This window comes from Dasypus novemcinctus, chromosome 18 (genome assembly GCF_030445035.2).
Source record: "Dasypus novemcinctus isolate mDasNov1 chromosome 18, mDasNov1.1.hap2, whole genome shotgun sequence".
Classification (NCBI taxonomy): domain Eukaryota; kingdom Metazoa; phylum Chordata; class Mammalia; order Cingulata; family Dasypodidae; genus Dasypus; species Dasypus novemcinctus.
Window position 1 is genome coordinate 87,231,250 of NC_080690.1, and position 19,943 is coordinate 87,251,192.

A 19,943-nucleotide genomic window follows, 5' to 3' on the forward strand; every position below is an offset into this window, starting at 1 on the left:
GAAATTTCTTCTATAGTTATACTTAAACACAAGATATGGCAAGAGTATTTACTATAACAACTATATTTGTCAGTACAAAAGACTAAAGCCCACCTACATATTTATGAATAGGGAGCCAATTAAACAAGATATTATATTCCACATGATGGAAAACCACATAACCACAAACCACATAATGAAGCAAGGAAAATAGGCATATGCTGAGATGAAAAATCAAAGGCACAGGCCCAAGTTAAATACACTAATACTCCTGTGCTTCCCATCTCCTTTTGGTATTCTAAGTTTTGGGCTTCTCAGGCTTGGTAAACTTTTAGTCTCTTACTATTAGCAAAAAAAAAAAAAAAAAAAAATTCTCATGCCAGCCCTGAAACTGTAGATCCTTTAACTGTGGGGAAAAGGAAGGAAATGTTCCAGTTACAGAGGGCCAAAACATACTATTCCATATCAAAGTCAAAGGAATCTTACTACTCCTCCCACCTTTATCTTTTTTTAAGATTTATTTTATTTATTTCTCTCCCCTTCCCCCCCCACCCATTGTCTGCTCTCAGTGTCCATTCACTGTGTGTTCCTCTGTGCCCACTTGCATTTTCAGTGCCACTGGGAATCTGTGTCTTTTTTTTTTCTCTTTATTTTTTAATGTTACATTCAAAAAATATGAGGTCCCCATATATCCCCCACCCCCCTCACCCCACTCCTCTACCCATAACAACAACCTCCATCATCAGACATTCATTGCATTTGGTGAATACATCTCTGAACACTGCTGCACCTCATGGTCAATGGTCCACACCATAGCCCACACTCTCCCACAGTCCAACCAGTGGGCCATGGGAGGACATACAATGTCTGGTGACTGTCCCTGCAGCACCACCCAGGACAACTCCAGCCCCCCAAAATGCCCCCACATCACATCTCTTCCTTCCACTCACTACCCCCAGCAGCCACCATGGCCACTTTCTCCACACCGATGCCACATTTTCTTCGATTACTAATCACAAAAGTTCATGAATAGAATATCAACAAGTCCCCTCTAATCTATTCTCTATTCCTCCATCCTCTAGACCCCAGAATGGCCATGTCCACTCCACATATATATCAAGAGGGGGCTTAGATTCCACATGGATGCTGGATGCAATGCTCCTGCTTTCAGTTGTAGGTACTCTTGGCTCCCTGTTGGGGTGGTTGACCTTCTTCAGCTCCATGTTAGCTGAGTGGGGTAAGTCCAATAAAACAGAGTGTAGGAGCTGCAAGTCTGTTGAGGCCCAGAGCCTGGCTATCACATGGTCAGTCCAGAGATTCAGGTCCCCTGGGTATACATTAAACCCCAGCGCCAACTACAGTTCTGGTAAAAGTAACAGGAGAGGCTTGTGGACAAAGCTCACATCTGAGTCTAGCTCCATCACATAGAAACACAAACTCCAAAGTAGGGCCAACTGACATGTCACTGAATTCCATCTGCCATGACCAAAGAACCTGTGGGTCTCTGCAGCCCTCAGAAGAACCAATACCTGGGGTTGCACCTACTTTTATTTGTTTCTGGGACACTGCTCAGGTGTGCATAAGGGCAACCCCTCTGATAACCTCCTGGCTCTTTTTGGAGACTCATAGCCATATAAACTCATTTGTCCTTTCCATTTCTCCCTTTTATTCAGGTCAAAAAGCATTTTTAACTCCTGGTATTATATGTAGACTGAGATATTCTGTTGGTCAGAGTTGACCCTTTTATTCAAGGTCATTTTCTAGTTACATCATCAGCTGGTACTTAGTAGTAATCCCTCTGCACCAGGGAGGCTCATTCCTGGGAGTCATGTCCCATGCTGGGGGGAAGGCAACACATGTACATGCTGAGTTTGGCTTTGAGACTTGCCACATTTGAACAACACAGAGGCTCTCCAGAGGTAACTCTTAGGCACCCTGCAGCTCTAGGCCTTGTTCTTATTTCAGGTGCACAGGCTCACAAGCATAGTTATTAGTATCGAGGGCTCATTGTTGGACATTCCTTCTTTTTTGGTCTTCACCGTTGCACTTGGGGGATTGTTGCTGTTCCTTTAGGGACTGTGATAGAGCTCCCCTGGATAGGAACTCGGCACTCCCTCAGTTGTTTTTTATTGTAACCACTATGAAAATATCCAAACATTTTAATGTACCCTGGATATATGCCCTGGAGAACTCCCTGCCAACCATGTGTCCCCTGTCAATAACATTCCACACCAGTATTCTTCCCCCGCCATTGTTGAACCTCTCTGTGATCCAAAACTTCTTCAAAAATGAAGCCCAATATATTGCCAGGTTCCATTAATAGTAAAATGGAATATAGTGATGAATTTAAAGGTTAGATATATAATACATATTAATTTAGAAAAATTAAGGTAGAAATAAATTGGGCTTTCAAAAAATTAAAAGATGCTTTGTTTTTGATGTTTTGCCTCCCATCACTGCAATAAGTGTTGCCCTGTATGCAAACTGGCAAGGCAACTTCTTCTGTCTTTTCCTCAGTGTCTATGTCCTTTCTTTTTCTTTTCCTAATTATTAAGCTTATCTTCACAGAAGTTTTAGATCACAGTAATTTATATATACAATATACAGTACTCCCACATATCCAACATAAAACCCTTTTTCCGTCCACAACAATTATCTTTTTACATGTTCATACTATATTTACTGAAACTGATGTACAGATATTGAGACAATAGCTTTCAAACAAGGTAACATTTGGGTTTACATTGTGGTTTATATTTTAGACTATACAGTTTTCTAAAGTTTTAGTTATCTTATGTTTTACATTATGATTTACATTTTAGCCTATCAGCCCCTATACATTTTTGGAGTAATTTAACATGTCTTATATCCATCCTTGCGTTATCTTGTGAACACTTCTATTGCCCACACAGTTACATTGATTCCATCTATTCAATACCTCTTGCCCCCTCCCCTCAGGGCCCGCAGTGACAGTCAATCTTCATTGCTTGAAGGGCTATGTTCAGAGACACTTGCAACAGTGTTGCGGGCTTGACATGCCCAACTGCCCTAATGCACTGGGAGCCATTTCTCTAGAGAGATACAATTCCCTCTATTTGAGAACATCAGTCCTCCCCAGGATGTGCGTATACCTTCACTGTAATTATATGGGTCTCTGTCCAATGATATAATCCACTATGGCAAAATGAGTACTCACACACTCCCAAGAAGCCTGTCCTGCATCAGATTATCCCCTTTAAGCATCTTAAACAGGTAACCTTCCTTATTATATATATATTTTTTAAAAGATTTATTTATTTATTTAATTCCCCCCCCTTCCCCGGTTGTCTGTTCTCTGTGTCTATTTGCTGCGTCTTGTTTCTTTGTCCGCTTCTGTTTGTCGTCAGCGGCAGGGGAAGTGTGGGCGGTGCCATTCCTGGGCAGGCTGCACTTTCCTTCGCGCTGGGCGGCTCTCCTCACAGGGTGCACTCCTTGCGCGTGGGGCTCCCCTACACGGGGGACACCCCTGAGTGGGGCGGCACTCCTTGTGTGCATCAGCACTGTGCATGGGCCAGCTCCACACGAGTCAAGGAGGCCCAGGGTTTGAACCGCAGACCTCCCATGGGGTAGACGGACGCCCTAACCACTGGGCCAAGTCCATTTCCCCTTATTATATTTTTGAAAAAAAGTTTTCTCAGCATTATACTCTCAACCCAATACCTGACAATCTCCTATGATCATATCTTCCCCCACCCTCCCCCCAATTTCTTGGGCAATATTACCCTTCCTCCCATCCCTAGCCCCCCTCAAGCCCGCAAAGCCCCACCCAAAGGTAACCCTATTCCCCCATTTTATCCCTTCCTTGTACAAATACTTACCTCCAGCTTATAGATTTCACCCATGTAGGTGTCAGCTTACATCCTTCCTCTACCTCCCAATTTCCTTTAAGACTATCATCCAGACTCTGGCTCTCTGAGGCAGCTCGGTTTACTTATTTCATATCATGAGGTCATGTAGTACTTGTCCTTCAATGCCTGGGTTGCTTCACTGAAAATAAGGTTCTCAAGATTCATCCATGTTATCACGTTTGTAGTGTATTCATTCTTAAAGCTGAGTAGTATTCCATTGTATTTATATACCACATTTTATTTATCCATTCATCTGTTGATGGGCATTTAGGTTGATTCCAACTTTTGGCAATAGTGAACAATGCTGCTATGAACATTGGTGTGCATATATCAGTTTGTGTCCTTGTTTTCAGTTCTACTGGGTATATACCCAGCAGTGGAATTGCTGGGTCATATGGCAAGTCTATGGCTAGTTTTTTGAGAAATTGCCGAACTGTCCTCCAGAATGGCTGGATCCTTCTGCATTCCCACCAGCAGTGGATGAGTGTTCCCATTCCTCCACATCCTCTCCAGCATTTGTAGTCTTCTGTTTTTTTCATAGCTGCCAATCTTATGGGAGTAAGATGGTATCTCATTGTAGTTTTGATTTGCATTTCCCTGATAGCTAGAGATTTGGAGCATTTTTTCATGTGCTTTTTAGCCATTTGTATTTCTTCTTTGGAGAAGTGTCTGTTTAAATCTTTTTCCCATTTTTTAAATGGGTTGTCTTTTTATTTTTGAGATATAGGAGTTCTTTATATATGCAGGTTATAAGACTCCTAACAGATATATGGTTACCAAATATTTTCTCCCATTGTGTAGGCTCTCTTTTCACTTTCTTGACAAACTCCTTTGAGGTGCAGAAGACTTTAATTTTGAGGAGCTCCCCTTTATCTATTTGTTCTTTTGCTGCTTGTACTTTTGATGTGAAGTTCATGAAGCCATTTCCTATTACATGGTCCTGTAGATGCTTCCCTACACTGCTTTCCAAAGTCTTTATGGTCTTGGCTCTTATATTTAGGTCTTTGATCCATCTTGAGTTGATTTTTGTATAAGGTGTGGGTTGGTAATCCTCTTTCATTCTTCTACATATGGATATCCAGTTCTCCAGGCACCATTTGTTGAATAGACCATTCTCTCCCAGTTGAGAGGGTTTGGTGGCTTTATAGAATATTATATGACTATATATATGAGGATCTCTATCAGAATCTCAATTCGGTTTCATTGGTCTGTGTGTCTCTCCTTGTGCCAATACCATGCTGTTTTCACTACTGTAGCTTTGCAGTATGTTTTGAAGTCAGGTAGTGTGATTCCTCCAATTTTGTTTTTCTTTTTCAATGTCTTTGGCTATTCAGGGCCTCCTTCCTTTCCAAATAAATTTCATAGTTAGTTTTTCTAGTTCCTTAAAGAAGGCTGTGTTGATTTTTATTGGAATTGCATTGAATGTGTAGATCAGTTTTGGTAGGATAGACATCTTAATAATATTTAGTCTTCCTATCCATGAACAGGGAATATTCTTCCATTTATTTAGGTCTTCTTTGATTTCCTTGAACAGTCTTGTGTAGTTCTCTGTGTATAAGTTTTTTACATCTTTAGTTAAATTTATTTCTAGGTATTTGATTTTTTTTTTATTGATTGTTGTAAATGGTATTTGTTTCTTGATTTCTTCCTGATCTTGCTCATTATTGGTGTATAGAAATGCTACTGATTTTTGCCCATTGATCTTATAACCTGTGACTTTACTAAACTCATTTATGAGTTCTAGAAGCTTTGTTGTAGACCTCTCAGGGTTTTCTATGTATAGGATCATGTCATCTGCAAATAACAAAATTTTAACTTCTTCCTTTCCAATTTGAATGCCTTTTATATCTGGTTCTTGCCTCAGTGCTCGAGCAAGTACTTCTAAGACAATGTTAAATAGAAGAGGTGATAGTGGGCATCCTTGTCTTGTTCCTGGTCTTAGAGGGCAATATTTTAGGATTTCACCATTATAAATGATGTTGGCTGTGGGTTTTTCATATGTACTCTTTATCATGTTCAGAAAAGTTCCTTCTATTCCAATCTTCAGCAGTGTTTTTATCAAGAAAGGGTGCTGTATTTTGTCAAATGCTTTTTCTGCATCTATAGATATAATCATGTAATTTTTTTCCTTCAATCTGTTTATATGGTGTATTACATGATTGATTTTCTTATGTTGTACCATCCTTGCATACTTGGAATGAATCTCACTTGGTCATGGTGTATAATTCATTTAATGTGTTGTTGAATATGGTTAGCAAGTATTTTGTTGAGGATTTTTGCATCTAGGTTCATTAGAGAAATTGGTCTGTAATTTTCCTTTCTTGTGGTGTCTATGTTTGGCTTTGGTACTAGAGTAATGTTGGCATCATAAAATGAGTTCAGTAATGTTCCATCTGTTTTGATTTTTTGGAAAAGTTTAAGCAAGATTGGTGTTGGTTTTTGGGAATGTTCTGTAGAATTCACCTGTGATGCTGTCTGGCCCTGGGCTCTTCTTACTTGGGAGGTTTTTAATGACTGATTCTATCTCTTTACTTGTGATTGGTTTGTTGAGATCATCAATTTCTTCTTTCATCAATATAGGCTGCTTATGTATTTCTAGGAATTTATCCATTTCCTCTGAATTGTCATTTTTGTTGGAATATAGTTTTTCAAAGTATCCTCTTATGATAGTCTTTATTTCTGTGGGGTCAGTGGTGATATCTCCTTTCTCATTTCTTATTTTGTGTATTTGCATCTTCTCTCTTTTTTATTTTGTTAGTCTCGCTAAGGGTTTGTCAATTTTATTGATCTTCTCAAAGAACAATCTCTGTTTTTTTTTTATCTTTTCAAGTGCTTTCTTATTTTCTATTTCATTTAGTTCTGCTCTTATCTTTGTTCTTTCTTTCTTTCTTCTTCCTGTGGGGTTGCTTTGTTGTTTTTTTACTAATTCCTCCAAATGTGCAGTTAGTTCTTCAATTTTGGTTTTTCTTCTTTTTTCATGTATGGATTTATGGCTATAAATTTCCCTCTCAGTACTGCTTTTGCTGCATCCCATAAGTTTTGGGTATGTTGTGTTATCATTTTCATTAGTTTCAAGGTAGTTATTAATTTCTTTTGAGAGTTCCTCTTTGACTCACTGTTTTTCTAGGAGTGTGCTGTTTAATTTCCATATCATGGTGTGAAATCTGGGCCTCTGGCCCTTGTAGATTTCTAGCTTCACTCCACTGTGGTCAGAAAAATTATTTTGTATGATTTCAATCTTTCTGAATTCATTGAGCCTTTCTTTGTGGCCTAGCATATGGACTATCTTGGAGAATGATCCATGTGCACTTGAGAAAAATGTATATCCTGCTGTATTCGGGTGTAATGATCTGTATATGTCTATTAGGCCCAGCTCCTCTAATATACTGTTCAAAGTTTTTGTTTTTTTATTGATTCTCTTTTGAGATGCTCTGTCCAAAGTTGATAGTGGTGTATTAAAATCTCCCACTCTAGTTGTAGAGGCATCTATTCTTTCACTTAGTTTTTCCAGTGTTTGCCTCATGTATTTGGAGGCGCCCTTGTTAGGAGCATAAATATTTATGATTGTTAGTTCTTCTTGAGAGATTATCCCTTTCCCTAATATGTAGTAACCTTCTTTGTCTCTCACAATTGTTTTGCATTTAAAGTCTATTTTGTATGATATTAATATAGCTACTCCTGCCTTTTTTTTTTTTTTTTTTTTTTGGTTATTGTTTGCTTGTAAGATTGTTTTCCAACCATTCACTTTCAGCCTCCTTGAATCCCTGGGTCTAAGATGTGTTTCTTGTAGAAAGCATATAGATGGGTCATATTTCCTTATCCAATGTCCCAGTCTGAATCTTTTGACAGGTGAGTTTAATCCATTGACATTCAGCATTATTACTCTCAAGGAATTATTTATGCTAGCCATATTTTGATTGGACTTGTGTTTGCCATATTTTGTTTTTTCCCTTCTCTTTTTGTCTTTTTTGTTGCTCTTACACTCTCCTCCAACTCTGCCTCTCCTGTTTTTTCTTTCTTCCTGCAGAACTCCCTTTAGTATTTCTTGAAGGGCAGGGTTCTTGCTGGCATACTCTTTTAATTTCTGTTATCTGTGAATATTTTGAACTCTCCATCATTTTTGAATGCTAGTTTAGCTGGGTAGAGTATTCTTGGTTGGAAATTTTTTCTTTTAGTACCTTGACTATATCATACCACTGCCTTCTTGCCTCCATGATTTCAGATGAGAAATCAGCACTTAATCTTATGGAGCCTCGCTTGTATGTGATTTTTTTTTTTTCTCTTGCTGCATTTAGAATTTTCTTTGTCTTGAGCATTGGATAATTTGACAAGTATATGTCTTGGGGTAGACCTGTTGGGATTTGTGATGTTAGGGGTGTGTTGTGCTTCCTGGACATGTACATCCATCTCTCTCAGTAGATTTGGGAAGTTTTCAGCCAGTATTTCCTCCAATACCCCTTCTGTCCCCTTTCTCTTCTCTTCTCCTTCTGGGATGTCTATAATATGTATGTTTGTGCGTCTTGCATTGTCATTCAGGTCCCTAAGTCCTAGCTGGATTTTTTCTATCGTTTTATCGACCAGTTCTACTATCTGTTTGATTTCAGATGTACTGTCTTCCACATCACTAATTCACTCCTCTGCCTCTTCTAATCTGCTGCTATTTGCTGAGAGTGTATTTTTGATTTCTTGAACTGTGGTGTTCATCACCATCATATCTGTTATCTTTTTGCATATGTCTGCAATTTCCTCTCCAAGTGTTTTCTTCATATTGTTAATCTCTTCCTTTACTTCATTAAGTTGGTCTCTAATATATGTTTTAGGATCTTTAATTACTTGTCCAATGTCCCGCTCCCCTTCCTGGTTTTTAGTTTGTTCACTGGATTCAGCCATGTTTTCCTGATTGTTGGTTTGGTTTGTAGTTTTTTTTTTTTTTGCTGTCTGGTCATCATTTTATCTTGACGGGTTTAATCAGTTCCTTAGCTTCTTTGTCTAGTCTTAGGGATTAGTTAGTTGTTCATGCATAAGTGTTATGTCTTCTCTTTGTCACTTTGTTCTTCTTACTCTGTTTTCTTGTTACTGGCTAAGTTCACTTTGAAGGAAAATATTAGGGCCAGGGAAAGCAAAATGAGTAAGAAAAGAAAATGTATAAAGTAGTTGTGGTAATAAATGTTAATGGAGCAACAATATGTGATCTGGAAGAATGGGTATTAGACTCATATAAGTTGTGTAGGGTTATAGCAGTAAGTAGAGTACCTATAATGAGACAGTCAACTGAATATGGTGAAGAATATAGTATGAATTAAAAAGCCAGTGTTTTCATGAGAGAGGGAAAGAGAAAAGAAAGACAATAATATCAAGAGTGGATAAAAGACAGAAAACAGAACAAAGGTATTAGAAATTAAAAGTCAGACAATTTGGGGGCCAAAGAAAGGGAGGTGGAATGTAAGAGAAACAGTAGATGATGGAGGATAGAAAGATGTAGAGGAAAGGGGATAGTGTAGGTGGCCAAAAAATCAATACACACAAAAAAGAGGAAATGGAGGATGAGGAAACAGCAAATGTAATGCACTCCCTACAGCACCTATTATATAAAGAAAATTAAATAAAAAAGAGGAAAAAGAGAGAAAAGAAAAAAAAGAGAAGAGAAAAGGGGGGGACAAAGTAAAGGGCGGGGGAAACAAACAGAAAAAGAGTAAAAAACTAAACAAATGAAAAAGAACCTTGGGGGAATAAATGGGAGAAAAGTCCAGGAGACAATGCAATATTAGCAACCGCGACAAAAACAAACAAACAAACAAACAAACAAAAAACAATGTTTCAAGCTAGGAATCCTCTTTACAGTTAAATAATACGCTTAGGGATCTGACCTTCCCCCTTTCTCCCTTCCTCACTTCTCTCTCTCCCAGGGCAGCAGCAAAGCTGCCTGAGAGGTCTGGTAGGAGATTCAAGTAGGTCCTTGTTGAACCAACTCAACATAGAAGACTAAGACTCTTTATTTCCAGTGTGAAAGCACCTACACCTCACCAGAAACCCCTAATATGCTATTGGAAGCTTGGATAGCACCTCCTACAGTCCCTCCCCCATAGGTGTGCTAGGGGAAGTCTAGTTGATTTTCTGACTCCACCTCCTCCCAGACCAAGTTTCCTATCCCAGGACATTTAGGTAAACTGGGCTTTCTCAGAAGATTCACCTCTCCTTTCTTCCCAGACTCTCCCCAAGTCAGCTGGTACACTCCTCCAAGCTCAAGGAGAGAGAGAGAGAGAGAGAAAAAAAACAACAACACCAGACACGGAGCACTAGGGTAATAAAAGACCTCAAATGGACCTCAGAGGATCATGGATTCAGGGATGGGAAGTCTGTGATATCGCAGACTCAAGGTGTGTGAGTCTCTGGAGCATGGGCCACCAGGGCTTAGGGGACACAGAACTGGGAATCACGCATCCAGTTAACATGGGACCTGGGAACACTGCAGCACAACAAAGCCTTCAGGGATCCCCGTGACTGGGCCACCAGCCCTAGGGGGAGGGGTCCCACCCACAACTTCTGATCTCCATGTCAGAAACCCAAAATTCCATCTCTCATAAGAATCCCTTCTGTCACTATCTCACCAAATCGACATCCAGACACCTCCTGCCCTGCAAGCCCCTGAAACAGCCTGCTCAGGATTTGGGAACACTGCAGCACCACAGAGATTTCAGGGATCTCTGTGGCTGCGTTGCCAGCCCTAGGGGGAGGGGTCCTGCTTATAACTTCTGACCTCTGTGTCAGAAACCCAAAATTCCACCTCTTGCAAGAATCTCTTCTGCCACTGTCTCATCAAATTGACATCCAGACACTTCCTGTCCTGCAAGCCCCTGAAACAGCCCACTCAGGGTTTGGGAACACTGCAACACAATAAAGATCCCAGGGATCACCACGGCTGGGCCACCAGCCCCAGGGGGATGGGCCCCACCCACAACCTCCAACCTCCATGCAAGAGACCCAAAATTCCACCTCTCACAAGAATCTCCTCTGTCACTGTCTCACCAAATCGACGTCCAGACACCTCCTGCCCTGCAAACACCCGAAAGAGTCTGGTTCAGCAGGACTCTAACCCTACTCAGCTGCTTCTTTGCAGGAGAGATTATGAGGTGCTCTCACCCAGATGCCATCTTGCCCTGCCTCCCTGTGTCTCTTTTTGTTGCATCATCTTGCTGTGTCAGCTCTTAGTGTGTGCAGCACCATTCCTGGGCAGGCTGCGCTTTTTTCACACAAGGTGGCGCTTCTTGCAGGGTGCACTCCTTTGTGGTGGCTTGCTCAGTCGGTAGAGATGGGGTCTGGCTGCAGACGAGGGGTCGGTCCAGCTTGGGACGAGGGGTCGGTCCCGCTTGGGACGAGGGGTCGGTCCGGCAGCAGACGAGGGGTTGGTCTCACAGGGGTTGCGCGGTTTGGCTGATGGGGTCGCCCAGAGAAGCAGGCGACGAACTGGGGACAAGGGAGGCCAGGCCCTTGTCGGGGGCTCTCAGGACTGGAGGGCGCAAGGCAGAAGAACTACCGCGGAGACAAGGTAAACACGCATGTCCAACTTTATTGAGGGAGAGGCAACAGTTTTATAGGGGCTGGGGAAGGCTGATTGGTCGAAGCCACGCCCTGTTCTGATTGGTTGCCGGAGAAAGGTCAGTGGGAGGTACTGGAAGGGGGAGGGGTAGTGGTTAGGGATTGGCTGTTGCTGTTGCTGGGGGAAGTGGCAGGGTTTAGGGATTGGTGGCTGCTGTTGCTGGGGTAGAGGGCAGACTTGAGTTTCCCGCCCACGCCTGGCTGTTGCTGCTGTCGGGGGGAGGGAAAAGGGCAGACTGGAATTTTCCACCCTGCGCCTGCGCAGGGAGAAAGAAGGCATCGTGTGGCGCTATCTGGGAGGAGGGGCGGCCACGGAAGCATGGCTGCCGAGAAGGGGAGACCGGAGGGCACTCTGCGCCCATGCCAAGCTTCCTTCAGGGGTGGCGGTGGGCCCGACCAACCACCCTATTATGGGGACAGCGGTTTGGAATAGGCCTACTGCAGCCACCGCCCCCCCCCCCCCAGGTCAGCAAACCACACTTCAGCCCGAGGGGCGACCGCACTCCTTGTGCATGGGGCTCCCCTACATGAGGACATCCCTTCGTGGCATGGCACTCCTTGCATGTGGCAGCACTGTGCATGGGCCAGCTCATCACACAGGCCAGGAGGCCCTGGGTTTGAACCCTGGACCTCCTATATAGTAGATGGATGCTCTATCAGTAGAGCTGCATCTGCTTCCTCTGTCTTTATCTTTAATGAGTCAATAATTCTGACTCCTCTTTCATGTAATAATTGCAGCACTGGGAATAATATTTTATTGATCTCTCTGTTTTCTAAAAGATGTTAATCCTCAGAGAATTCCCTTAAAACAGAAGAGGGTCACTGGCACTTTCCTTATCTTTTTTTTTAAAGATATATAGATCACAAAAAATGTTACAGTAAAAAATATGAGGTTTCTATATACCCCACATCCCACTCCATCCACTCTTCCCATATCAACAACCTCTTTCATCATTGTGGCACATTCATTGCATTTCATGAAAACATTTTGGTGCACTGCTGCACTGCATGGATTATATTTTACATTGTATTTTACACTCTCCCCTGTTTCATCCAGTCTGAAGTGTATCGAGAATGAATAACAAGAGAGAAGGGATCAGGGGATCTGTAAGTCAATGCCCACAGACAAGTTTATTTCTATTCAGCTACCTATATAGAGAGAAAGCTTGCATACTAAAAGCCCAAAAAGCAGAGACAGATTTATTGTTGTTATCTCATCTTTAGAAACAGGGACAGGCCATTTATATTTTAACTTTTTAGAGCAACTTTGTTCTTTCTACTAATCTGGCCTGTTGACCTAATAGATCTTAACCAGAGACATTCCTGTGCTGTTGACCAAGGGAGTTTCAATGAAGAACATTCTTTTCTTGTTCTGTTTCCTAGGTTACACCAAGTCTTACTTTCTTCAGCCAACAAGTCATTACTTCCTTCACTCCCCCAGTCCATTCAGTGGGTTATGGCATGATATATAATGTCCACATCTGTCCCTGCACTATCATTTAGGACAACTTATAAGGATCCACAAAACACCAAAACGAAGTGTATTAGTCAGCCAAAGAGGTGCTGATGCAAAATACCAGAAATTGGTTGGTTTTTATAAAGGATATTTATTTGGGGTAGGAGCTTACAGATACCAGGACATAAAGCATAAATTACTTCCCTCACCAAGGTCTATTTCACATGTTGGAGCAAGATGGCTGCTATGTCTGCAAGAGTTCAGGCTTCCTGGGTTCCTCTGGGCTCAGCTCCTCTGTTTTTTCCAGAAGGTCAGCTGTAGACTATGAGGCTCTCTAGGCTTTGCCTCCCTCCACAAGGTCAGCTGTAAACTATCACACAAATGGCTCTGTCTCTCTCCCTGGGGCTCAAGCTTAAGGCTTCAGCATCAAACTCCAGCATCAGAAACTCCAACATTAAAAGCCCTCAACTCTGTTCTTTTATCTGTGCCTTTTATCTGTGAGTCCCTACCCACCAAGGAGTGGGGACTCAATGCCCTAATCATAACTCAATCATGCTCAGGTACAGATCAGATTACAAATATAATCCAATATCTATTTTTGGAATTCAGAACCATATCAAACTGTTACAAATACCCTTTATAAAAACCAGCCAATTTCTGGTATTTTGCAGCAACACCCCTTTTGCTGACTAATACAATTGCTAATGAGGAAAAAGCTACAACAGCAAAGAAGAACATAATAATTATGAAGTATTATTAAGATGAAAGGACTAATTTACATACAAAATGGACAATTCTCCAAAAAGTAAGCTGTGACATTGTGAACATAATGAAATAGCACTGACATATATTTGAATGTTAAAGGGGGAAATTTTAGGTTGTATAAATGTTACTAGAATAAAAATCTTAAAACACAAAAATGAAAAACAGAACTATACAGCACATTGAACCCTAAATTATATACCTTACTTAATAGTGTAGGGAGCCATCCGCTGTGAGACCTATCTACAGCCTCCCACAACATGGCGGGTCTCACAACATGGCGGAGTTCACAAATCTGCCCTGTTATTTCCTTATTCTTCTCCTCCCTGCTTCTTTGTTCTCCCCCTCCCACCACTACTCAGGTGACCACAGCAATACACATGCGCAAGGCACAAAACTCCGCAGACCCGGTGCGAACTGTCGGCCAATCCCCTCCTTGGACGTCTGCCACCCACAAGACCAGCCTATCACCTATGTACACGTTCCCTTCCCTCTCTATATATCCCCGTGTTTTACCCCCAATAAACGAGGCTTGATCAGAACCCTGTCTTGCCTCCATTCTTCTCTCAACTCCTGCCCCACCCTGCTTCTTCCCACAGGTCCCTGGACTTGCCCCCGCCAGTTTCGGGCATAATAGTACAATTACAAAAATGTTCTTTCGTGAACTGTAACAAATATACCACACCAATGCAAGGTGTTAAAAATAGGGTGGTGTGATGGTTAGGCTATTGTGTCAACTCAGCCACGTAATTGTGCCCAGTTGTTTGGTCAAGCAAGCACTGGGCTAACTGTAATACAAGGGCATTTATGGACTTTAGTCACCATTGACTTTACTGCAGTGGTAAATCCTAGATAGCTGGTTATAATTACATGTCAGGGAGATTGCCATCAGCAATGAGTGATGCTTAACCAAATCAGTTGAATTTCCTAAAAGGGGAAGTGATTCCAGCATTGAGAATTTCCCAGCTTGTCTTTGGACAGCCAATGTCTCCCAGAACTCATCAAGAATCTTCATTGGACAGTCATTGAGCTCCTGGTTGTGGCCTGCCTGCAGAACCTGGACTTGTGCATCCCCATGGCTGCATGAGAGACTCTGATAAATCTCTTACTATCAACAGATATCCCTTGTTGATTCTATTTCCCTAGAGAACCCTAATACAACTGGTATATGGGAACTCTGTATTTCATATGATTTTTCTGTAAACGTATAATTTCTCTAATATTAAAAAAACAAGCTGCACACTGATCCATATGATACAATTTACATAGATATAAAAAACACCAAATCTATATGCTATACAGAGATGGCCACACACGTAGTAAAGGATAAGAACATGGACTAGAAAGGTACCCTCCAACCTCAGAAAAGTGGTACCTTATATGTTGAGTGTAAGGGGAATGAGACTAGCAAGAGATAAAGGGGACCCCAACTATACCACAGTGCTTGATGTACAAGCCTGAAAATGTTCAAAACCTGAAAATTTGGGAAGTGGATTTGGCCCAATGGTTAGAGCATCTGCCTACCACAAGGGAGGCCCAAGGTTCAAACCCAGCGCCTCCTGACCCATGTGATGAGCTGGCCCAAGTGCAATGTTGATGCGTGCAAGGAGTGCTGTGCCATGCAGGGGTGTCCCCCACGTAGGGGAGCCCGACGCACAAGGAGGGTGCCTCATAAGAAGAGCCACCCAGTGCAAAATAAGCGCAGCCTGCCCAGGAATGGCACCGCACACATGGAAAGCTGACACAGCAAGAAGATGCAACAAAATGAGACACAGATTCCAGGTGCCACTGAGAAGAATATAGGTGGACACAGAAGAAAACACAGTGAATGGACACAGAAAGCAGACAACGGGGGGGGGGGGGGGGGGGCGGGGCACGGAGGGGAGAGAAATAAATAAAAAATAAATCTTAAAAAAAAACACAAAACCAGAAAATCTGACATGTTAAAACAGGTAAAAAAAATCTCAATGATGGGTATTTATTCTAATATTCTCTGAACCTATTTGCAAGTTGCAATACTTCATAATTTTAAAATGGAAACTGGGAAAAACACAAAAGTGATAAAATTATCATTTACAATATGATAGTGGGGATAACTTGGGAATTAATTAGCAAGAGTAGTAAAGGTGCTTTATGAAAAAAACAAAAAGTCTTATTAACAGACCTAAAGTAAGTTCAGAACACAGACATCCCTTATTCCTGAATAGAAAGTTTTAATATAAAAATGTCAATCTTTACAGAACTACTATATAAATTTTGGCAATTTTGATTCTGAAATCTTTTTTTTGTTGTTGTTGTTGTTTTTCTTACTAAATAAAAGTATTTTAAAGTTCAAATGGAGGGGGAAAAAAGCCCCAAAATATCTGGTTTCAAAAAGGATACAGAAGGAAGCAGATGTGACTCAAGCAATTGGATTTCCACCTACCACATGGGAGGTCCCAGGTTCAGTTCCCAGTGCCTTCTAGAGAAGGCAAACTGGTGGGACAGGCAGGCATGGTGAGCTGATGCAACAGGATGATGCAAAAAGGAAAGACAATGAGAGACACAACAAATCAAGGAGCTGACATGGCTCAAGCCATTGAGTGCCTCTCTCCCATATGCGAGGTCCCAGGTTTGGTTCCCGGTGCCTCCTAAAGAGATGATGAGCAGACAAAGAGAGCAGACAGTACCCACAGACAATGGAGGGGGGATAAATAAATAAGATAAATCTTAAAAATAAAAAAGGATATAGAGGTACCTCTTGTCTTACTAGATAATAAGAAGGGGGACTTAAAGTAGGCTCAAATAGGTACAAAGAAACAAATATCAGAGGAAGAACAAAAAAAAAAAAACAAGCAGAAAGAGATGAATAAAACTTAAAATAGGACAAGAATGTTATTTCAGTTTAATGGGAAAGGGATGCTTTATGTGTTGAATAGTGCTGGCACAAGTGTAGATTCTTCTAGGGTAGGGGTCAGCAAACTTTTTCTGTAAAGAGCCACAGAATAAATATATTCAGCTTTGCTCATGATAAGCTCTCTGTAGTGACTACTCAACTCTGCCAGAAAGCACCCATAGAAGATACCAAATGAATGGGAGTGGCCATGTTCTAAAAAAACTTTATTTAAAAAACAGGAGGCCCAGTAGGCAATAGTTTGTTAATACTGTTTAGGGACTGTCTGACCTTGGAGTAGACTTTCTAAACCAAATAGGTAGGAGTCCCAGAAACCATTTAGAAAACAATATCTTTAATTCTCTAAGAATTGTAATATTTTGCATGCAAAATATAAAGAAAACATATAATACACATCACAGAAACATACAAAGTGCTTCTAGAAACTGATAATAGAATGGATCCAAAGGCTCTGAATGGGCACTCAAGGAAGAAGAAATCTAAATAGCTACTAAGCAAATGAAATGCTGCTCAAGTGCACTGAGAGCAAATAAAATGCAAACTAAAACAGTAAAGAGAAATACATTTTTACTCATGCTATTGGTAAAAAATAAAGAAGAGCTAATATATAAAGCTGCAGTGGTTGCTGGTGGCTTGGAAAATAATCTGGCAATATCTTCAAATATTAAACACACATATCCTGTAGACAAGGCACCCCACTTTTATGTATCCATCCTTTGAAACAATATATGCTCAAGGTAGTTTATTACAGTAATGTTCATACTGTGGCTCCTATATGAGATATTGTGATATATCCACAACAGGAATGAGGATGCACCAATTTTAAAGAATGAGCTGTCTCTTCACCTAAAAATACATTCATGATATACCAGTGCCTCAGAAAAGTAATTTGAGAGAATTGGTGTGGTGGTTTGAGATTTATGAATCCCAAAAAAGAGAAGGATTACATCTGTAAACTGGTCTGTTCACTTGGATATGATAACCTTTGATTGTATTAGATTCAGCTGAGATGTCTTTGATTAAATTAAGGTTTTGATTTGACCACTTCAATAGGGTGTAATTCAACTAAGTCCCAGACCCCTTGGTGGGCTGATATGAACCAGTACTCACTCAAGAAGACACAGAAAAAGATACAAAGGAAAAGAGAGCTCCACAGACACCGCAGAGGAGAGAACTTTGGTCCTGCAGCCCCAGGAAGAGAGATGAGCCATTCACCTAATAGTTTGCAGCTGATCCCAGAAAGAAACAAGCCCTATGCCAGCCTGTAGCTGAGAGGAAGGCTGAACCCTTGCTGAGATCACCCACCATCTTGCTGCAACACATGGCAACAGACTTGGGTGAGAAAGTACCTCTTATGGTACCTGCCTCATGCCCCTAAAGATGCCTTTATTTAATAGAGAGAGGCAATATATGTTCTAAATACTCTGGGTGGTCCTTTTTAAACTTTATTTTAAAAATTTTCCCCCCTTCCCATCCTCCCACCCTGCTATTTTTGTTGTCTGTGTTGTCTTCTCATTTTCTCTCCTCTAGGATTCACCAGGATTCCATCCTGGGGACCTCTGACGTGAGGAGAGGTTCCCTATCAATTGGGCCACCTCAGTACCTGGTTTGTGCTGCGCCTCACCTTGACACTCCCCTTGTCTCTCTTTTGTTGCATCATCATCTTGCTGCACGACTCACTTGCGTGGGCACTGGCTCCCCACACGGGCACTTGCATAGGCACTAGGGTGGTCCTCTTGAGCTTACAGGATTCTTGCTTGTAGTCACCTCTTCTCCTTCTCACCCATCCTGCACATACTGACAGTGTTGACTTTAGAATACGTAAATCCATTATCAGACCCGTCCAATACTTAAAAGCCCTCAGGGATTCCTCTTCCATGTACAGACAGGTGTAGCCTCCTCAGGAGGGCACTCAAGGCCATTCGCGCCTGTTCATCATCACGTCTCTTCAGCCTTCACCTGCCTGTGCAGACCTCTTCGGCACCAAGGGATGGTTGCCAACCAGGTCACCCCTATCCTTCTGCCAGGGAAATAAGATCCTTGTCCAACCGCCTGAGGAGGCCTCTTTTTTCCCGGTGTCTTCTTGCAGGAGGTATTCCCGGATGCCCCAGTGGAGCCGCCTCCATTCACTTACTCGCAGCTACTGAATTAAGCACTCCGCGCGAAAGGAGTCCCCGTCCTCCACCTTTGCTGCAGGAGGCAAGGAGGGTCCGGGGACAGCGCAGGTCGAGTCGGGTGCCTGAGGGACGGCACCGGGAAGGCGGGGACTGGGGTGGGGGGCCCATCCCACTTGCAGGGGGCAGGCGGTGGACATGGCAGGCACCGGGGACAGAGGGAAAGCCCCGGCCTTTGGGCGTCGGCGATCACCCGCACGGCCCACCGCCAAGCCGCGGGGCCTCCACCTGCCAGCCAGACCTGCCAGTCCAGTCCCGAGCCTGCCCCGCTGCACCCCCCGCCGCGGCCCGAACGCGCCTTGCCTGGGCATTGAGTCGCCCGCGCACACTCAACGAAGCCCACTCGCAACGGCGCCCGCCCGCCACTGCGCATGCGCCCCCCTCAACCATCCCGCCATCCCCGGCGTCCGCGCGCCCCCTCTGGCCCGGCTCTTTGCGTGTCTTCCGGCCGCCCCGCCTCCTCGCTTGGCGCAGCGCCGCCTACACTTCCCAGAAGGCCTCGCGGCGCGGGGCTCTGCCGCCTTCCGCTGCAGCGTTTGGTAGCCGAGAGGTCGGCGCCCTCTTCTGGCAACGAGGGGAGATAATATCGGGTCGTGGGTGTCTAGATCTTCAGGGTGCCGACCCCAGGGCTTTGAAGAGACCCGCAGGTGAAAGGAAAAAGCATCTGCGGTGTTCAGGTTCGGGCAACAGGCAGACAGGAAGGAGGCTGCTGACAAGAACCGCACCGTGAGTCTCACATTTCAGATACAGCGGAGAGCACCCAGCCTGACCTCGAGGGTGCGCTAGACGACTATGTATCTTGCTACTGAAATTTGTCTTTTCCAGTACTGGGAAGAAAATAAATGACTTACAGAGGCTTTGTCTAGAAACTGCTGAGCGGCAATCGCTCAGCCAGTGGCATTTATCGGATTTATTTTTCCTCAACGCTTTAGCAATAAATTTTTCAAACCTGTAGAAAAGTGTAAAGAATTGTGTGAACATCATAGGTTTGACAATTAACATTTCAATATACTTTATCACTATGTACATAGCCATTATTGGGTTTATTTTGATGGTATCCAAATAAGGGGTTAAGAGTGTGACTTTGAATTCAAAGAATTAAAAACATGACTTTTACCTCAGATTAGCTCACATGCTTTATAGCTCTCCCTGGCATTCAGGAAATCCTCAATGCAAATTCGCTATTGCTTCTAAAT

At 42.6% G+C, this 19,943-nt stretch overlaps 1 long non-coding RNA gene across 1 annotated transcript in view; it reads right to left on the bottom strand.

Annotated features, from left to right (window-relative positions):
• The window catches only part of LOC131274226 (uncharacterized), a 58,160-nt gene extending 39,049 nt beyond the window's left edge, over positions 1–19,111 (bottom strand). The window contains exon 1 of the long non-coding RNA XR_009181433.2: positions 18,198–19,111. This is a non-coding gene — a long non-coding RNA (uncharacterized lncRNA). The remainder of the gene's footprint in view (positions 1–18,197) is intronic.
• Between the last annotated feature and the right edge of the window lie 832 nt (positions 19,112–19,943).